This window comes from Bubalus bubalis, chromosome 13 (assembly GCF_019923935.1).
Source record: "Bubalus bubalis isolate 160015118507 breed Murrah chromosome 13, NDDB_SH_1, whole genome shotgun sequence".
NCBI lineage: Eukaryota > Metazoa > Chordata > Mammalia > Artiodactyla > Bovidae > Bubalus > Bubalus bubalis.
In genome coordinates this window covers 80,272,013-80,287,218 of record NC_059169.1, presented here as the reverse complement: position 1 = coordinate 80,287,218, position 15,206 = coordinate 80,272,013, and the positions used below count along the sequence as shown (strand labels likewise).

General features: G+C 38.9%; 1 pseudogene; it reads left to right on the top strand.

Moving 5' to 3' along the window:
* Positions 1-650: 650 nt before the first annotated feature.
* Positions 651-1,953, top strand: LOC102406553 (annotated as a pseudogene).
* Positions 1,954-15,206: the final 13,253 nt, after the last annotated feature.

The window sequence follows — 15,206 nt, the reverse complement described above, 5'->3', positions numbered from 1 at the left end:
TTTCCTATTTGGAACCAGGCTGTTGTTCCATGTCCAGTTCTAACTGTTGATTCCTGACCTGCATACAGATTTCTCAAGAGGCAGGTCAGGTGGTCTGGTATTCCATCTCTTTCAGAATTTCCCACAGTTTATTGTGATCCTCACAGTCAAAGGCTTTGGCATAGTAAATAAAGCAGAAATAAATGTTTTTCTGGAACTCTCTTGCTTTTTCCATGATCCAGCAGATGTTGGCAATTTGGTCTCTGGTTCCTCTGCCTTTTTAAAAACCAGCTTGAACATCTGGAAGTTCATGGTTCACGTATTGTTAAAGCCTGGCTTGGAGAATTTTGAGCATTACTTGACTAGCGTGTGAGATGAGTGCAATTGTGCGGTAGTTTGAGCATTCTTTGGCATTGCCTTTCTTTGGGATTGGAATGAAAACTGACCTTTTCCGGTCTTGTGGCCACTGCTGAGTTTTCCAAATTTGCTGGCATATTGAGTGCAGCACTTTCACAGCAGCATCTTTCAGGATTTGAAAGAGCTCAACTGGAATTCCATCACCTCCACTAGCTTTGTTTGTAGTGATGCTTTCTAATGCCCACTTGACTTCACATTCCACGATATCTCAATATATTAGAATCATAGTTCAATGCTAACAAAATTTCCATGTAATAGTTAATCATATTAAAGATCCAGAAGAAGGAAATGTGAAATTCCCTTCTGGATTAGATATTATTTTTAATGAGAGTCATCAGGAATTATGATACTTAGGCTGTCTGAAACATGCCTTTCCATTCGGATCAGTCACTACTTAGGCTACCATCAAGATTTGTCCAACCCAGGAGTGTCGCATGTAAAGACGAGTCTTAGCTCTCGGTCTTGGGTTGTCTGTCAAAGCGACACTGAGCCACAAGTGTTGCTACTTGGTTCTGTGATGAAGCTCTGTTGGCCCTGTTCAAGATGAGGAACAGAGTCACAGCACACCAGCACGTCATCTGCATGACATCATCTCTGTGGATAACGATAGTGGCTTCGATGATTTGAAGGGAGAGCTAGATGAGTATGTTCAAAAATACCTCTCTGGAAACATTAAAGTACAAAGAAATGTAAGTGTTAGGGGTTGGTTGGAGAAAGAATGTTTGGAGCAGTCGGTGGTCCAGGAGTTCTGGTGTTTCTGGACAGTCATTGTCAGTTGAATGTAATGTGGCTGCAACCCTTGCTGGTGATCATCCAGGAGGATCAGCAGAGCATGGCTTGCCCCGCAAGTGATGCTATCAGTGTGGACACACTTACCTAGAGTTCACTGTCTCCTATAGGACAGGAAGGATTCAGCTAGTGGATGCACTTCATATGGGATCCCATTCCTCTTTCTGAGCTAGGAAGACCAGAAGACTAACAAAATCATCTACACCAATAACGTCACTTGCAATGGCTGGAGGGTTGTTTGCCTTGAACAGACAATATTCCACGGACTTGGACAGGGTGGCAGTAGCATGGATGTTGGGGGAGGAGAGTATTTGGATACATAATTTAGGATCTGAGTGTGTGGAGGTAAGTTATTCATCATCCTTTGTTTTGGAGTAGGAGATGTCTTTTGAAAAAGGTGATCATATGGATTTCCTAAAGGCCAGGACTTTAGGACGCATAACTCTCGTGTTGGTGATTACTTGGCTAAGTAAATACAAGGAGTATTATTTTTCCTTCAGACCTGATCTGAGGACCAACAACTAGGGAAGTAATGAGTGTGCAGAACTGAGGAAACACCTGAGTTGTAAATTATTTAAAGGACACCTGGATAATATATACCCATAAATACAGATATCAACACAAGGACAATTTGAATGTGGACACAGTCAGTTAAGAAATTGGTGTGAGAAGAACCAGTTAAGAAACTGTTGCTTAGCCCAGGGTATTACTGGTGAATTTGAGGTTCTTGCTTCATTGGAAAGAATTGGGAAACAAAACAATAGGTAAGAAGTGGATTTATCGAGAGAGAAACACACCTCACAGACAGAATGTATACCATCTCAGAAGGTGAGAGCTTTGAAAGATGGTGTGGTTAGGTTTTGGGGGCTGAGTAAAATCATAGGCTAATTAGTGGGAGGATTATTCCCATTATTTTTGGGGAAGGGGTGGGTATTTCCAGGAATATGACCTCCAGTCACTTTCTGGCCTTTTATGGTTAGACTTAGAACTGTCATGGCACTGGTGGGTATATCATTTAGCATGTTAATGCATGACGATGAGCATATAATGAGGCTCGGGGTCTACTGGAAGCTGAATACACCACCATTTGGAGCTAGTTGGTTCCAGCCAAGTCTTTGTCGTATCCTATGGCCATGCCATTCTTTTAAACATTGTGCCCTCCTGTTTTAAGAGCAGAACCAAAGGATATCAGAAGAGACCTGGGGAGGGTATGATCTAAAGCAAGATTTGATTACTTCACAGTGTGTGCTGGAATTTGTAGTTTGGAAAGTAGGATATAAGTGCAACTGCCTTAAAAACAAATAAACATTTATGGCTTCATACTCATAAGTGATCTACTTCTTGTGCAACAAAGTTTGCCATATATTAGGAGTTCAAAGATGAACAAGACTAAGCTGTTTCCCTAAAGAACGTATAGTATACCAAGGGAGATAAAAAGATAATCATGCTGCTGATCAATTCAGTCAATAGAAGCTAAAGTGAAGAGGGAGAGGAATTAAAGGTGACTCCCAAAAGATGGGAGTAAATGTTGATTTCACCAAAAGTAGCAAGATTATGTAGAAGAGCACAGCTGGCAAGGAAGGTGATAAATTGGAAAACTGAAAGACAAAGTACAAATTTTGTGGAGCATTTAAAACATTTTTTTGTGAAGAAATGAATATATTACTATCTAGAATAGTAATGGCTCAGATGTTAAAAGAAATCTGCCTGCAACGTAGGACACTTGGGTTCAATCCCTAGATGGGGAATATCCACTGGAGAAGGAAGTGGCAAACCACACCAGTATTCTTCCCTGGAGAATTCCATAAACAGAGGAGTCTGGTGGGCTACAGTCCATGGGGTCACAAAGAGTCAGACCCAGCTGAGTGACTAACACTTAGAGGAGTATTACATCAATAGGCTTACACCTATAGACAATATCAAAGCTGAATATAAAGACCTCTCTGTCCTCCTAATCTGGTAGGAAGACTTTACACTACAAGATCAAATGAAATAAGAATGCACACTTTGTATAAATTTGCAGTGTAATGAGAAATTGATTTAGAAAGCATTATGTGTGGCTGTGACTAAGTCATTTCATTTTGGTTCCCAATTTGGCTCCTAATTTGCAGTAAAATTAGAGAATAAAATTAAGAACTTTTTCCAATGCTAACATGTATTTTGAATGAGTTCCATTTCTTTATGTTTTCTTTTCCACCTCTGTCTCCACCAAACTTTGAGAATATTCTTCTAACAAACAATAGATAAAGCAAGGTGAACATAATGAGGATTGTTTTTTAATGTCAATTTGTCATGAATTGCTCACTGATGGTTAATGCTACACTGGAAAAAGGTAGTCATTAAACAATTTTAAAAGTTACTCCTATTCTAAGCTGGAAAAACCATCTTATTTCCATTTCCGCTACAACTCGGTGGCATTTGTTCTCTTAGAAATCCAAAGGACAGACCCCTGGAAGCCCCACTGATCATTGTGTTGGAATCTTCTGTACCTTCCCTTGTCAAGGTGGGTCGAGTTTGGTTTTCTGCATAAAAACTGTAGTCAGTTTCTACCATGTGGAATAGTATTAAGTGATGATAATAGAATACTTAGCCTTACACAGAGTGCATGCTAAATTGCTTCAGTCATGTCTGACTCTTTGTGACCCTATGAACTGTAGTCCGCCAGGCTCCTCTGTCCACGGGATTCTCCAGGCAAAAATACTGAGTGAGTTGCTATGTCCTTGTCTAGGGAATCTTCCCAACCCAGGGATCGAACCTGCATCTCTTGTGTCTCCTCTGCTGGCTGGCAGGTTCTTTACCACTAGTGCCACCTGGGAAACTCCCACACACAGAGTAGGTGATAGTAATTATTTTTAATTCAAATTATTGGTTTATGCCAAAAGTTAAGATTTATTTTAGCAGTGTTCAGCATGTGGTTCTGTGTTAAAGAATGCCAAAGAACCTCTGAATGTTGATCACATAACTTTGGATTTGAACAACAAATACGCTAAGATTGAATAAGAACATTAGGTAAACATAAATCAGAAATACAGCATGCTCTTTAACATCATTGATCATATTTTAAAAAGGCAATAGCATGGGTCACTGACTGTAACTGTGTTTTAAATTAACATGACTGTCATCCTCTAATGACATAACACTATAATATTATGTTTCCTCATTGCCAATTCAGAAAAATGCATTGTGGCATGGGTATGGCAGTAGATTATGCTAAAAAATATGGACTAAATCAGATTTGAAAACAAGGAAAGTAAAGCTGAATACAGGTGAAGGTTTTGAGTGTGATGGACGAACATCTCTGAATGTTAAATATTAAGAACTGTGCAGAAAACTGCTTCCCAAGGGAAACAAAAAACTCAATTTCATGGGCAAATTAAAATTAGAATCAAAAGTCTCTAAAAGACACACACACTTATATTTGTGTTTAGCAAAGGCAAGTAGACTACTAGTTAACTTAGCAGATCTTTTACGCCTGTATATGTCTTGCTTCCTTTGTTTCCATAAATACTTATAATCATTATTTCTGGACCAAGACTGATATTTTGCATTTAAATTCAGATACTCTATTACCTTATCTCCTCTAAACCTAAAGTAAGTACAGACATTGTATATTTCTGAATAATTTACCACATTGAGAAGCTGCACAAGTATAAATAACAGATTTAAAACCACAATTGACAGAGAGGGCATTCTGCAATAACAGGATTCAGAGTCCAGAATTTTAAAGAGTTTTATTCAATTCTAAAAAGCCTGTTTTTCTTCTTTTTTTCCGAGTTAAGTAAAATTATTTAAACAAAACTCTTTTCTTTGTTTTGAATATTGCCAACATTAATTAAGCTCTTATGCACTGAGGCACTAGCCCACTAAAATCTTTATATATTTTATACCATCCTCAGCATTCTTATAAGATAGATACATGATTTCCATATTAAATATTAAGGAATTGAGGAATAGGTGATATGTAAGTAATGTGTCCAAGTTTATATAGCTAACAAATAATAGAATAACTTAACAAATAATAGAATCAAGATTGGAAATTTTGACTCCAAAGCCATTTTGGAGTCACTTTGACTCCACTCATGCACTTCTCCAAAAACTTATAATCGGTTCTTAACTGTTTCAAATATTAAGTATATACTTTAGATAAAATATAGTTTTCTCCAAAATGATACTAGATCTTCATAAACGATAATCATAGGTATCAGAAAGCTCTGGTGAGTATAAATTAATTTCAGAATAATAATTTATAACACGAAAAATAGCAAAGAAAAGGGTTGCGATTGATGTGCACCATGGACTTAGTGCCAAAGTGGAAATGTCTTTTCCCACTGATGAAGACTCTCCTTGACCAAACGTCAGGCTACCTTCAGCCCTCTTCTGGACTAGACCTTGACTATGTCCCCACGTCTCTGGGCCTGCATAGTGCAATGTTCCAAGAATGGTGGTGGTGGTGTAGTTGCTAAGTCATATCCTATTCTTGCAACCCCATGGACTATAGCCCACCAGGCTCCTCTGTCCATGGGATTCTCCAGGCAAGAATACTGGAATGGGTTGCCATTTCCTTCTCCAGGAAGGAATTACAACCTGGGAATCAAACCCTGGTCTCCTCAATTGCAGGAAGGTTCTTTATAGACTGAGCTACATTTTAGTCTAGAGAGAATCCCTTACTTTTGACATCTGCTCAAATTCCTCATCTTCCACCATCCCCCAGGTGATATTTGAATACCTTGACCTGCCCTTAATGCCTCTTTAAAAATCCTCCATGCATAAAGCAACCATTTCCACTCCCTGACTATAAATCCCCACTTGTTATTGTATTGAATTTGATACTGAGGTCTCTATTCCCCTGTCACATAGTTCCTGAATAAAATCTGTTTTTACCACTTTAACTACTGTTGGGCTCTGTTTTGTAATTCACTGATAATATTTCACATGTAGGACAGAGAAACATGAGGAAAGGGATAAGTTTTGAAGAAAATGGCATTTTATGCCCCATAGTTTTTTCTTCCTACCTTTAAAGGACTCTTTGCATGAAAGATTGTGTTTATTTGCTTTGCAATATTCCTAAACCCATGGGCTAAAGGTGATTGTTTTCTTAACTTCTTCAAAATATCGACTTTTCCAGGTAGTGCTGGACTGCATCTTTTAATCTACAAGTGGGCACTCTCCTATTGAAAAAAATTATAAAATCAACCTGCTGCATGCTTTGGGGCTACTCCTTTCCACCAGCACTCTGCTACTTTGATTAGGATTTAGGGTGGCTAAAATAATACCCTTATCTTCCTGTTTACTAGTTTTTCTGAGTAGGAAATATCTTTGAAGAAGAAAAAAACATTTTGATCCACAATCCTTTCTCCACAGGGTAAACCACTATCATCGATAGTATTCTTAGGAGCGAGACTGTCTTGTCTGAAACTGCGTTTCATGAGTCAGTCATAAAAGATTTTCAAATATTATCGAATGAGCCCTTTGAATACTGGAATAACAAAAGCAGAGCTTATCTCTCTGTTGATAACAAGTCTTTTGTGATTTCTCTTTTGTACCAAAAATATCATTTACATCAACTGCAGTAAAACAACAAAATGTTACTTAGCAATAGGTATTGGATGCACAAATTTCTGCCACACAATTTAGCCCTTAACAAAATGTATAATGTGCGCCTTTATGTCTTTTGAATTTTTATAATATATGATTAAATTATATATTTTTCAATCCAAGGTAAACCCCTTCACTCTAACTAAAATGCTCTTAGAATAACTCTCTCTGTTGTTTCAGTGGCATCATAATGAAATGTACCCCATTGCCCAGGGTCCTATGACAGAAGTTTTCCCATTATTTCTACAAGATCCAGTAGAGCATTCTTGATTTCCATCAGGTCAGACACCTTGTCAGAGTCCAATCTTGACAAATCAATGACAAGGCATATCAGAGCCGTCAAAAGTTCACAGCATGTAATAAAAACTGAACTAAAGTCAAGCATGCTATCCTCTGGTAGGCCCAGGGAGACTCTAGGCAACCGGTGATTTGTGGCTCCATTACATCCCAAATGTTCGATGTATCTAGCCCTTGGCAGGGTGTCAAGGACAAGAAATAATCAGTCTTTAGAGATCACTTTTGAAGTGCTATGCCCTCTGCTCCCTTCAGGTGAATCATTCCTCTGCATTGTCAGGATCCACTGATGAAAGCTGATGATTTTCAATAGCCTGTGACAAGCGAGGTGTTGCCCTCCCCAGCCGTGGAGAGAATGATGTCACGCAGTCAGCTTTCACCAGGCGGGCAATGCGTGATGAGTGATCTCCTCAACTCTTCTGCCAGAGTCAAGAGTAAAACCCAGAATGCTGTATGTGATTTTGTACACAAGAGCAAAATGATCACCAGAGGAGTAGACAGGAAGGAATTTTAAAATTTGCTTCCTGATAGTTCATGTCTAGAAACCAAATTTTGCCTTCATGTTGAATTTCTACATTGAAAACAGTGGACTCATAGGAAGTATCTAAAAGTGATGTGAGCATAAATGAATCAAATTGGTGGCACTGCTCATGTTGCAATAACTGTTAAATCAGCCTTCTTGTCTTTTTTATCAGTTTTGTATTGAAGTATAGTTGATTTTCAGTGTTGCATTAATTTTTGCTATACAACAAAGTGATTCAGTTATACATATATAAGCATTATTTTTGAAAATATTTTTCTGTTATGATTTATCACAGAATATTGAATATAGTTCTCTTGTCTTAATATGACTTTAGTCTAGCTAATAATATGCTAATAGATCTGCAGAGAGTCATTATTGATTTTCTTTTTTTTTTTATATTGATTTTCAAGTAGTAACTTTTTTACTCATGATGGGCTTGCATTTTTTTTTTCACTCACTAGAATTATACCTATTTCAACCACCACAACAACAATTTAAGTTTCTCCTACCAATACAGTATAGTAATTATTTTTATTTTTAAAAAACTTAATTTATAAAAACTGATTATCTTTTCTCTGTCCTTTCATAAGTAGCCCAGGTTTGGTTAATTCACTATAATTTTCAATTAGAGATAATGTGATGCCATTAAGGATAATAATAAGTGAGACTCTATTCAAAAATATATTTTAATAAAATTTCAGAATTATAGGAGGAAAAAGACTATGATCTTACAGAGAGAAAAAAATGTGTGACTATATTAAGAATCCAAAATAAGAATAGCATCCAATTTTTTAGTTCCTGCATTGCAGCTAGAAGGTACTGGAACAATGCCTTTTAAAATATGAGGAAAGATGACTGTCAATCTAAAATTCTTTATCAAAATGAACAGTTACTCAAGTGTGAGAAACATAATATTTCAAAAAAGTTTTGAAAATATTGCAAAAGACCAGCCAAGTACCTTCCTAAGGCAGCTGACCTAGAAGACCTTAACATTCCCCTTGGCAGCACTAAAACTCAGACAAGCTTCTTCCTAACTCCAGGTCCCTGCCTTCCTTTTCTTTGAGCATTTACTTTAGAAGGCTTAGAATTATAAACTATTTCTCTGCTCCTTTGGGATGTAAATCTTTCTAAAAGACCTGGGCAGATTTATAAATCAGGAATATCTTTCTCTGGGACTTGGGAGCCATCCTTTTGTAATGCCATCACCAAGGAAGATCATGGTCTTATCTCCCATTTCCTTGGCAGAGTTAGAGCCTAACTTTGGCAGGCATCATCCTCCAAGTTGCAAAACTACCTCCTGTATTAAAAGTATGAGAAATTACTTTATTTTGGAAAAGCCAATAACAAACACAGATGGCCTATGTTTCCTGCATCCCATCTCTTAAAAACTTGCCATCCTTTGGTTTCAGCAGCATTGAACTCAGAGTTCTGCTCTTACTCCCCTGTTTTAATAGCCATGAATTAAGTCTTCCTTGCCTGTTCAAATTTGTCCAGTGCAATTTTTGCCTCATTACAGCTATAGCTTATGTTCCAAAAGAAGGTGTAATTGATAGCATCCAAAATAGAATTGCTAGGGACTCCCCTAGTGGCCCAGCAGTTAACTCTTCACCTTCCATTGCAGGGAGTATGAGTTCAATCTCTGGATGGGGAGCTAAGATCATATATGACTCACAGCCAAAACAAACAAACAAACAAAAAAACCAAAACATGAAACACAAAGAATATTGTAACAAGTTCAATAAGGATTTTTAAAATGATCTACATAAAAAAGAAAACTCATTAAAAAAAAATAAAATAGCTAACAGGAAAGAGTCAGAGTCCTTGAGCTGACTATGAAAGAAATTCCAAATGAGAGCTGTCAGAGATATAAAGCATAAAATATATCATGAGAGAAAGATGGAAAGTACAAGGAGAATGAAAGTACTAGGAGAATGAAAGTATGCAAATAAAACTAGTAAATTCCTAGATGGGGCTTCCCTGGTGGCTCAAATGGTAAAGAGTCTTCCTGCAATGCTGGAGATCTGGATTTGATCCCTGGGTTGGGAAGATCCCCTAGAGAAGGAAATGGCAACCCACTCCAGTGTTCTTGCCTGGAAAATCCCATGGACAGAGGAGCCTGGTGGGCTACAGTCCATGGGGGTTACAGAGTCAGACACGACTGAGTGACTTTCACACACACACACACACACAAATTCCTAGGTGACTTACCATATTGAGAGGAAATGTATGCTGCTACCAGAAATTTGGTGCTGAGTTAGTGCAAGGGTAGGTAGAAAACTCAGCCATGGAAGTAGGTAGGCAGTTATTAATGCATTAATGAAAAAAAAAAAGTTGGACAAGGAAAAAAGGCTTTTTATGATCTGAAAAATAGTTACCTAGCCAACATATTATAAATTCTAAATAAAACAGGGGCTCTGTATCAACCTAGAGGGGTGAGATGGTGCAGGAGCTGGGAGGGAGGTTCAAAAGGGACGGGATATATGTATACCTAAGGCAGAAAAGAGCAAAATTCTGTAAAGCAACTATCCTTCAATTAAAAAAATAAATTAATTTTTTAAAAGTTACTGCAACCAATAATGCCATAGATTTATGTCAGGGGGATGAGGGGTGGGGATGAACTTGTGAGTGCTAGGCTCAAGAGAGTTAAATCCTGACCTGCAACATTACAAGTGCAAAGTTAATGTCTCAGCTTTAAATAGGTTAATACCAGAAGCAACGGTTAAAACAGGTGAAATATTTGATTGTCAAGGGACTAAGGGTAGGGATGGTAAGGCTAGAAGATAACTGCTTTCCCATACAGGACTGGAAGTATTATTTGATGTTTTAAATGGCAAATATGTAAATTTAAATATAATAAGAGTAGAATCTACAAGGGGTAAAAAAGCATCTGCTTGCTGAAAATTAAAATTCGGGAAAACATCAAAAAACAAAAGTGAACATTTAGTGAAAAAATAAAGAAAACATTTTTAAAGGAGAGATACAAAGGAAAAGAGCCAAAACAACAGATAATAAAACTGCATTTTACTTTTTAATGATGTATTTATTTTTGGTTGTACCGGGTCTCCGTTGCTCTGCACGGACTTTCGCTAGTTGCCACGAGCAGGGCTACCCTCCTTTGTGGTCAGTGGGCCTCTTCCTGTGGTGGAGCCTCTTGCTGTGGAGCACCGGCTCTAGGTGTGTGAGCTTCAGGAGCTTGTGGGCTCTGGGCATGGCCTCAGAGTTGTGCATGGACTCAGCTGCTCAGCAGTGTGTGGAAACTTTCCGGATCAGGGATTGAACCCATGGCCCCTGCATTGGCAGGTGGATTCTTATCCACTGTACCACCAGGGAAGCCCTGCATTTTTCTTAATCATTTCCTGAGCTGTTACCTCTGAACGATTATGTAAATGCCCAAAAGCCTTGATCAATACTGTATTAGCAAACAACAACTATGTTTCTTCTAAGAATTTATTATATTTTTTCACTTTTTTTAAGTTGAAGTATAGTTGATTTAAATGTGCAGTTTCAGGTGTACAGCAGAATGATTCAGTTACAAATACACATTCCTATATTTTTTGAATTTTTCCCTTAGAGATTATTACAAAATATTGAGTATAGTTTCCTGTGCTTCTACAGTCCTGACAAAATACAGTAAGGAATTATTAAAAGGTCTTCAACAATTGCTCTGCAATGTTCACTATGTCAACTTTTTTTGACCCTCATGAGCTACTTTAAGAATTCACCAACCTTATTATTCACGCCCTGCCTCCCTAATTCTCAGCAATTAACCTTAGCTCTTGCCTTACAGAGAAATTAGACACCATCAGATCCCACCCCTCTTTCTCATTCTGAAATCCCACACCTTCAAACGTGTCCTAATTTTCACCTAAATATTTTCCTTCTCTTTCTTCACAGGAGATGTTTGAAACTAGCACGTGAGCCCCACTTCCATGCCCCTGGTGATCTCTGTAAATTTCCCAAATAAAGTTCTGAGTACCAAGGGCAGTCCAGCTCTACTGCTGGTGTTAAACCCGCTAGTTGCCCAGGAATATGTGATAAAACACATCCAGTCTAGCTTTTAGAAAAGCTATTAGAAAGATTTATACAGGTAGTTATACTATTTAAGCATTTTTCCCTGTTGCAATTTTTTTTCCAACCCTCACAATATCACCCCTCATCTCTGCCATTAAATGATGCTGCTAAAGGTTCCAACTAAACACAGCTAAAGAGAAAAATGGGATGGTTTTTTATTTTGCACATGAAGATACAATCTTCTTGAGGGTGCTTGCCATCTTTTATTTATATATGTCAGTTAGCAAATCCTTGCTACGTCTTAGTTTAAGAAATCATTTTGGTATCAAGGATGTCTCATTGGTTCATAATTATTCTCTACAACAAACCTATTTTCTGTATCTGAGTCCCTTAATTCTCATGGATTGCACTCAGCTTTGTTTTTAATTTGTTCCTCTTTATTGGCTCTTTTCTCCAAGTGTACATGTATGCTCAAATCTCTTCAAAGATAAAAGGCAGTATTTCCCCTCTCCCTCTAGAAATGTTTCTCTCTCCAATAACATCCTGCATATTTCACATCATTAATAGCTCTTAAATGCCTCCTGTCATCTGAATCCTCATCACTACTATCCTTTCCCTTCATTATTTTTGTTGTTATTTAGTTGCTAAGTCATGTCCGACTCTTTTGTGACCCCATAGTCTGTAGCCTGCTAGGCTCCTCTGTCCATGGGATTTCCCAGGCAAGAATATTGGAGTGGGTTGCCATTTCCTTCTCCAGGGGATCTTTCTGACCCTTCCGATATTTGTGAACTGCATTGGCAGGCGTATTGTGGTTTTTTTTTTAAAACTACTGAACCACCAGGGAAGCCCCACTTATTATTTTAGTTACTTTCATTAATCTTTGAATTGTTTCTCTGATCAATTTCCCCCTCCAACTCTATTTCACCAATATCTCCCTTTGAGCCTCATACCCACATATCCAACTGTTCACAGAACATGTCCACTGATATGTCCCATGGACACCTCAACTCATTATATCCAAACCGAAAATCAGGTTTTCCTCACATGCCTGCTCACTCTCCCCATGTTACTGCACCTAGTTGATCAAGTAGATATGTGATCATTCTTGATCTCATTCTGTTCTTTACCCTCGATATGCTGCTGCTTTTGCTGCTGCTGCTGCTAAGTTGCTTCAGTCGTGTCCGACTCTGCGCGACCCCAGAGATGGCAGCCCATCAGGCTCCCCCGTCCCTGGGATTCTCCAGGCAAGATCACTGGAGTGGGTTGCCATTTCCTTCTCCGATGCATGAAACTGAAAAGTGAAAGTGAAAAGCTCAGTCGTTTCTGACTCCCAGCGACCCCATGGACTGCAGCCCACCAGGCTCCTCCGTCCATAGGATTTTCCAGGCAAAAGTACTGGAGTGGGTTGCCATTGCCTTCTCCCTCGATATGCTGCTGCTGCTACTGCTGCTGCTAAGTCGCTTCAGTCATGTCCGACTCTGTGTGACCCCAGAGACAGCAGCCCACCAGGCTCCCCCGTCCCTGGGATTCTCCAGGTAAGAACACTGGAGTGGGTTTCCATTTCCCTCTCCAATGCATGAAAGTGCTGAGTCCAAATCCCTGAAGTGAGCAAACCTAGGCATGTCATGCAGCTTTACCATAGGACACGACTGAGCAACTTCACTTTCACTTTTCACTTTCATGTTTTGCAAAACAAAACAAAGCAAAACTCCCTGTCCATCAACAACTCCTGGTGTTCGCTCAACTCATGTGCATCAAGTCGGTGATGCCATCCAGCCATCTCATCCTCTGTCGTCACCTTCTCCTCCTGCCCCCAACCCCTCCCAACATCAGAGTCTTTTCCAATGAGTCAACTCTTCGCATGAGGTGCCCAAAGTCCTTGAGTTTCAGCTTTAGCATCATTCCTTCCAAAGAAATCCCAGGGCTGATCTCCTTCAGAATGGACTGGTTGGATCTCCTTGCAGTCCAAGGGACTCTCAAGAGTCTTCTCCAACACCATAGTTCAAAAGCATCAATTCTTCAGAGCTCAGCTTTCTTCACAGTCCAACTCTCATGCCCATACATGACCACTGGAAAAACCATAGCCTTGACTAGATGGACCTTTGTTGGCAAAGTAATGTCTCTGCTTTTGAATATGCTATTTAGGTTGGTCATAACTTTCCTTCCAAGGAGTAAGCATCTTTTAACTTCATGGCTGCAGTCACCATGAAATCACATCTGCAGTGATTCTGGAGCCCCCAAAAATAAAGTCTGACACTGTTTCCACTGTTTCCCATCTATTTCCCATGAAGTGATGGGACCAGATGCCATGATCTTAGTTTTATGAATGTTGAGCTTTTTTTTTTTTTTTCCTTTTTTCCTCTTTTTTTTTCCTTTTTATTTTTTTTTAAATTTTATTTTATTTTTAAACTTTACATAATTGTATTAGTTTTGCCAAACATCAAAATGAATCCGCCACAGGTATACATGTGTTCCCCATGCTGAACCCTCCTCCCTCCTCCCTCCCCATTCCATCCCTCTGGGTCGTCCCAGTGCACCAGCCCCAGGCATCCAGTATTGTACATCGAACCTGGACTGGCAACTCGTTTCATACATGCTATTTTACATGTTTCAATGCCATTCTCCCAAATCTTCCCACCCTCTCCCTCTCTCACAGAGTCCATAAGACTGTTCTATACATCAGTGTCTCTTTTGCTGTCTCGTACACAGGGTTATTGTTACCATCTTTCTAAATTCCATATATATGCGTTAGTATACTGTATTGGTGTTTTTCTTTCTGGCTTACTTCACTCTGTATAATAGGCTCCAGTTTCATCCACTTCATTAGAACTGATTCAAATGTATTCTTTTTAATGGCTGAGTAATACTCCATTGTGTATATGTACCAAAGCTTTCTTATCCATTCATCTGCTGATGGACATCTAGGTTGCTTCCATGTCCTGGCTATTATAAACAGTGCTGCGATGAACATTGGGGTACACGTGTCTCTTTCCCTTCTGGTTTTCTCAGTGTGTATGCCCAGCAGTGGGATTGTTGGATCATAAGGCAGTTCTATTTCCAGTTTTTTAAGGAATCCCCACACTGTTCTCCATAGTGGCTGCACTAGTTTGCATTCCCACCAACAGTGTAAGAGGGTTCCCTTTTCTCCACACCCTCTCCAGCATTTATTGCTTGTAGACTTTTGGATCGCAGCCATTCTGACTGGTGTGAAATGGTACCTCATAGTGGTTTTGATTTGCATTTCTCTGATAAAGAGTGATGTTGAGCATCTTTTCATGTGTTTGTTAGCCATCTGTATGTCTTCTTTGGAGAAATGTCTATTTAGTTCTTTGGCCCATTTTTTGATTGGGTCATTTATTTTTCTGGAGTTGAGCTGTAGGAGTTGCTTGTATATTCTCGAGATTAGTTGTTTGTCAGTTGCTTCATTTGCTATTATCTTCTCCCATTCTGAAGGCTGTCTTTTCACCTTGCTAATAGTTTCCTTTGATGTGCAGAAGCTTTTAAGAATGTTGAGCTTTAAGCCAACTTTTTCACTGTCCTCTTTTACTTTCATCAAGAGGCTTTTTAGTTCCCCTTCACTTTCTGCCATAAGGGTGGT